The sequence below is a fragment of the Polyodon spathula genome, chromosome 11 (genome assembly GCF_017654505.1).
Source record: "Polyodon spathula isolate WHYD16114869_AA chromosome 11, ASM1765450v1, whole genome shotgun sequence".
Lineage (NCBI taxonomy): Eukaryota > Metazoa > Chordata > Actinopteri > Acipenseriformes > Polyodontidae > Polyodon > Polyodon spathula.
The window spans coordinates 43,928,437-43,934,436 of record NC_054544.1 but is presented as its reverse complement, the minus strand read 5'-3'; the positions used below and the strand labels follow the sequence as shown (position 1 = coordinate 43,934,436).

At 36.8% G+C, this 6,000-nt stretch overlaps 1 protein-coding gene across 2 annotated transcripts in view; it reads right to left on the bottom strand.

The window, feature by feature from the left end:
* Positions 1-2,969: 2,969 nt before the first annotated feature.
* LOC121323239 (ephrin type-B receptor 1-like) overlaps positions 2,970-6,000 on the bottom strand; it is a 275,028-nt gene continuing 271,997 nt past the window's right edge. The window contains exons 17-18 of one of the 2 annotated variants that reach the window (XM_041264173.1): positions 4,734-4,788; positions 2,970-3,277 (exon numbers count right to left, since the gene is read on the bottom strand). The gene's annotated coding sequence lies outside the window, so the exon portion shown is untranslated. The remainder of the gene's footprint in view (positions 3,278-4,733; positions 4,789-6,000) is intronic. The other variant, XM_041264174.1, reaches the window with a different exon arrangement.

Below are 6,000 nucleotides of genomic sequence, written 5' to 3'. Positions count from 1 at the left end.
TTTTCAATATATTTAAAAAAAAAAAAAAAAAAAAAAAAACTTGCATAAAAATGTGCAAATCAAAATGTTAATTTGTATATTTTCCTTGGTTGAGCTTTCTACAAAATAGTCAATTAAGAAAAACCCAACTACTTGAAGGCCCCCTCTATATTTCTGTTAATATATGTATATACTGTAGTTGTGTATATATAGTGGTTTGCAATTGTATTCCTTCCCCTGAAATGTTTTCACATTTTGTTGGCATCTGAGCAGGCTCCACAGTGCTTTCAAATTAGACTTTACATCTACACAAACCACTCCACATTGATAAAGTTAAAAATGCAATATCAATATCAATATAAATAGGTAAGATTTACAGAGAAAAATAGATTAATCTCAGTTGCATAGGTTTTCAACCCCTTTGCTACTGCAGCCCTAAATCAGCTCAGGTGCAAATGATTTGTTTGAAAGGTCGCAAAATTAGTGAAATGGTTTCAGCCTGTGTGCACTCAAAGTGGTTTAACTTGTAGATCATTTTGGTATATAAAGACTTTCAAGCTGTAACTCCAACAAAGCAAGGAGCTTTCGAAACAAATCAGGGGTAAAGTGGTAGAGAAGCACAGAGCAGGAGAAGGGTACAAGGAAATTTCATTATCCCTCTCAGCACAGTGGTCCATCAATAACAAGTGGAGCGTGCATGATACCGCTCAGACACTACCCACATCAGCTGAGTAGCCGAGCAAGCTGGAAACTGGTTCGGGATGTCACTCTGAAGCCAATAATGACCTTGAGAGATCTGCAAAGTTCAGTGTCTGAGATGGGAGTCAGTGTTCACACATCAACAATAAGCTGGTCTCTACACAAAGCTGGCCAGTAGAATGAAGAAAGAAGCCATTACTCAAAAAGTAGTCATGTTATGGGGATGCTTCTCTTCAGCAGGGACTGGGAAGCTTGTCAGAATAGAGGGGAGAATGGATGGTGCAAAGTACAGGTGAATCTTTGAGGAAAACCTGTTTGAGTCTGCCAAGACTTTGAAACTGAAGAGGAAATTTACATTTCAGCAGGACAATGACCCGAAGCACAAAGCCAAAGCCACACTGTAGTGGTTGAACAAGAAGAGAGTTAATGTTCTCGAGTGGTCTAGTCAAGGTCCTGACTTGAATCCAATAGAAAATGTATGGCGAGACTTGAAGATTGCAGTCCATTGACGATCCCCAACAAACTTATCAGAACTGGAACAATTTTCATGTGAAGAATGGGCAAACATTTCACCATCCTACTGTGCAAAGCTAGTAGAGACCTATCCAAAAAAACTCATAGCAGTAATTGCTGCAAAAGGTGCTTCTTAAGGGGCTGAATACTTGTGTAACCAGTAAATTTCATTTTGTACATTTTCTTTGCAAGTTTTGCTGGCATTTAACCTTTGAAACTCTTTGACAGATTATTTGTAATTCAACAAAATGTGTTTTACACTGGTAGAGGGTGAATACTTCTGCAAACGTATATATTATATTTATATATATATATATATATATATATATATATATAATATATATATATATATAATTATATATATATAGTGATAAGCTGAGCATTCGACTCGTAAAAAAAAACAGATTAACCATCTAATTGTACTTAAGTGGTCAGGCTTTATCAGTATGCTCAGTTTTTCAAAGTTGTCAAAAATATAGTAAAAAAAACAAAATACAAGATATTGCATTTTTTTAGTTAATAACGTAAAAAAATCATCCTTAGGTGTATGGAATTTATAAAAATAAGAGGGAGAATTGATCATAGATCTTATAGAAAAACAAAGAGTAAACACACACCCATGCAGCATAGGTGCCAGACAACGGAGCAAATATTAAATCAACAAAGAAAAAGGGAAGCCACACACTCAAACATACTCCTGAAAGTTTTCGAAATTTCAAAACATTTTTTTTTTTCTCAATACATTTCGAAAACTTTTAGGAATATGCTTGAGTGTGCGGCTTTCCTTTTTCTTTGTTGATTTAAAAAAATGATATTATAACATACATGTTTCTATATAAAGTATCCGTATGGCATATATCATATATATCATATATATATATATATATATATATATATATATATATCTATAGTAGAAATAACTTGAACTAGATCCGGCAAAGAATCGATGTATTTACTTAATCCAGGGGAGTGTAGATCCAGAAACTCTGCGCAAAATTCAGATGACGTTTTCAAAGTTACTGGGGAATTATAGTGAGTTTGGAATGCACGAACATAACGTGTACAAACAATGGGCAGAAATTAGGCAAATTACATTTAATATCAGCAAATGTGAAGTATTACTTGCTGTTCACAAAATGGAGCATCAAAATACCAAACAAATGGTATAGAACTAGAAGAGAATCACCAGGAGAAAGACCCTGGTGTTGTAATAGACTCATCAACGTCAGCAACCAGACAGCGGGGGAAGCAATCAAAAGACAAACAGGGTGTAAGTGTGGAGTACAAATCATAAGAAGTTGAAGAACGCAATGGTGAAACCACACTTAGAATACTGAGTTTAATTCTGGTCACAATATTACCAAAAGGAGAGTCCGTAGTTGACAAAGGCAGGGTTTCCATGCAGTTTAGAAACTCTAAACTCAAACTTTTTTGTTGTGAGAATGTGAAGTAGCACATATATACCACGCACATTCCTCACACTATAGGAAGTTAAAAGGGTGGGTAAGTCAGCTTCTCACACTAAAAAGCTATGCAAATTGAACAAAGACACTTCTTCACACAAAGAGTGATGACAGTATGGAATTGGTTACCTAGTCATGTTGATGCTGAATCACTGGGATCCTTTAAGACCTGACTTGACAAAGTTTTGAGATCAATTAGCTGCTAGGAACTGGACTTGCACAGATTGGCAGAATCTCATTTGTAAATGTTCCTAATTAAAAAAAAAAAAAAGTTGGGAATTGTATCAAGTTTATTCATATTTATTGAGTGCATTTTTTTAGTACAATATTTTCAGAAAGGTACAATTACAAACTCCAACATACTCAACACACTTAACAAATCAGAAATATACAACAAAACAAACAAAATTTAATTTACAGTCCCCTCATTTTCTATGTACAGTGAGTTGCCGGGAACATCTGGCACAGTCCTGTTTGATTGGCTGTCCAGACATAGGTGGAGTTTAAGTGCATGATGTCAACTCAAATGGCAGCGATTGCCCCTCCCCATTCCGATAACAGGAATCACTTTTCTTATCTTTCCATTTGGTGCTCGGATGGAGATGTTTGTCAGCCACATATTTCTGAAAATAAAACAAAAGATCATGAATAAATGAATGAATAAATTATCTGTTATAAAACAGCAGACTGGCAGTGCATTCTGATGTACTGCCCAGTGTAATACATCTTTAACACCTCTGCTTGTAGCTCTCAGGTTTATCACACTGACTGTGCACTGGAGTTCCGTTCAGCCCTCTATTGGAATGATACACCGGTGCCCATGCCCACTGCACACATCTCAACCACCATGCAAAAGAGACTGCATATGTGTTCATCGGGCTTTCAATCTCATCTCATCGACAGCGGTCAGAATCCATACTACACAACACTGCATGATACACTCTTCCCCCTGTAAATGTGTTGCTGCAGCCAAGCTATAAGATCCAACTCACAGAACCAATGTAATAGGACGGAGGTTGGACGCAAACCTCTTCCCCAGTCAGCGCCATGGGTTCAGTTTTAAAGTCTCACATATAAGTGAGAGAGACTAATGTGTTTTTGACTTTCAACATGTAACCAAAACTTCCAGCTTGAAATCCTGGTTACCAGAAAGACTTGGGAACAAATATTATTATTGTTTTCTTACTTCCTACTAGATACCCAGCAAACACAGTCTATTGCAGGAGACAACAATCATTTGAATTTTGCTGTAAATTGACTTTTTTTTTTTTTTTATCTGCTTAACCAGCATTAAATAAGTTAAAGCCAATGCTTCAAAACACTTTGTCTTCCCTTGCATTAGCAAAATAGCTTTCTTGCAAGTCCTTTATGGTTTTTTGTAGTTTAGTTTGCTTTTGAATTGTGCAAAGACAATCTATCCCCCCCCCCCCCCCCCCCATGACATTCGGCCTCATTTATTGTATAATGATACATAGCGCAGGTATTGAAGATAAAAATGATAAATGGTAATTTAATGTTAGAAAGGTATCACATTCAAAGCATCTAACTGCTGTTGATTGAAAAATATGATGCTCCGGTAATGCCAGGTAACATTGCTTTGGGAGAGAATATCTGTGCTGCGACTCCCTCAAAGCATCTCACGGCACCCCAGTCGAGGCCCTGCGTCACACCAATGAACTGTGTGAGGTCGTGGAGTATTACAACCTGGCTAAGTACAATGAATTGCTTCCAAACTTACTGCAAGCCTGCAAAAAAGGTAAATAATAAAACAAACTGGGACTTGCGAGAATGTTACTATAATGAGGGGAAAAAAGTGTTTCAAAGCATTGCCTTCTTAGGAGGATCTTGCGCAAATACAACAGCTATTTACAGTCGCTTAACAACAGTGTTATAAGAAGCCTTTGATGACACATATTTGCATTCAATTTGCAGCCTGGCATTAGTCACCTTATAGACTCACATTGAACAAGTCATAAGTCATGAGGAAGGTGGAAACAAAAGGTTAATTGAAAAAGAACACTCAGTCTCTTTAAATGTGTCTGTATGACAGATAGTTGTAGACAGATCTGCTCCACCTACCGTTTTGTCTTTGTTAAAGCCAAGCCTTATGATTACAGTGAGTGTGGTGAAGTGCCTGGAAGAAACAAGCAAACACTGGCATTAGTGTGGTTCCCTGTCGTTCATCATACGGGGCATTAACATTGATTGCGGATGTAACTGCAGTGTCGCGAAGAAACGGGAGGCTGCAGTGTGTTTCCTGGCAGTGTCATAGTATCCCTCTCCCTGCTGGGAGACACTTCGTTACTGCAGTAAATTATCAGTAATCTCCTTATTATCTCCAGAAGCACCAGCATGAGGATAAAATGTGATAAAGTGGGGGGATGGGGGGGGGGCGAAGAGATGATCAATTACCATGATAATTTTTTTAAATGCATTTCTGAAGAGTACATATCATGAGATATTTCTTCCTCTCAGGATATATAATCATATCTGTGTTTTAATTCCAATCCACAAGCTCCTTTAGAGGATATTAATAGGGTTGGAGAAAAATCAATTAGTGTTATAAATCATTGTTTGTGACTTGATTATTTATTGTGCATAGAAATGACTATTGAATCGATAAATCGCGTTTCATGCAAAAACAGAGAAATAAAATATTGTGCGAAATAACTATTAATTAGGGATGTGGATTGATTAATAGAATTTAAAGCATGATTTACGACATGATTATCGTGATATTATTTAGAGGATAAAAAATTATTAAAATAAAAAGCTGTGTGTGTAAAAACAGCAAACTGGGAAGAGGAAGTCAAGTAAAAGTACCACCTTTATAGTATTGTGACAGGTATAGTGATATTCACCCAGTGGTCAAAGGGGAAAACAAGACCAGCAACAAAACAGTAAGGGATGGAAGAGTGTTGCTATACAAAAGATATATGGTTCAGCACATGAACAGTAGAGCTGACAATTCCTTTACTATTCTTAATGGCTCATACCCTTGTTGCTATCCTTGGCTATTAGCCACCCCTTGTACAGAACCATTGCCATTATAGTTGCAATAAATTCCCATTAGATGATTTGGCAAGGTTAGCCTATAACCTGAAAAGAAGACTGTAATTGGTGTCTGACACCTTAATTCATATTTCTCTTGTACTTTCTCCCAGCCAGGATATTTATTTATATTTTATATTTTAATATTCAATCCACTGCTCTTCAGCCAAATCATCAATTTTGGTGTCACTACTAATGCTGATGGATTGCAATGCAATAAATCCACAATTAACGATCGCAGACACCATCCAAATCCTCACTCCCGAAGAAAGGGATTACACCGCAGAGACTTTCT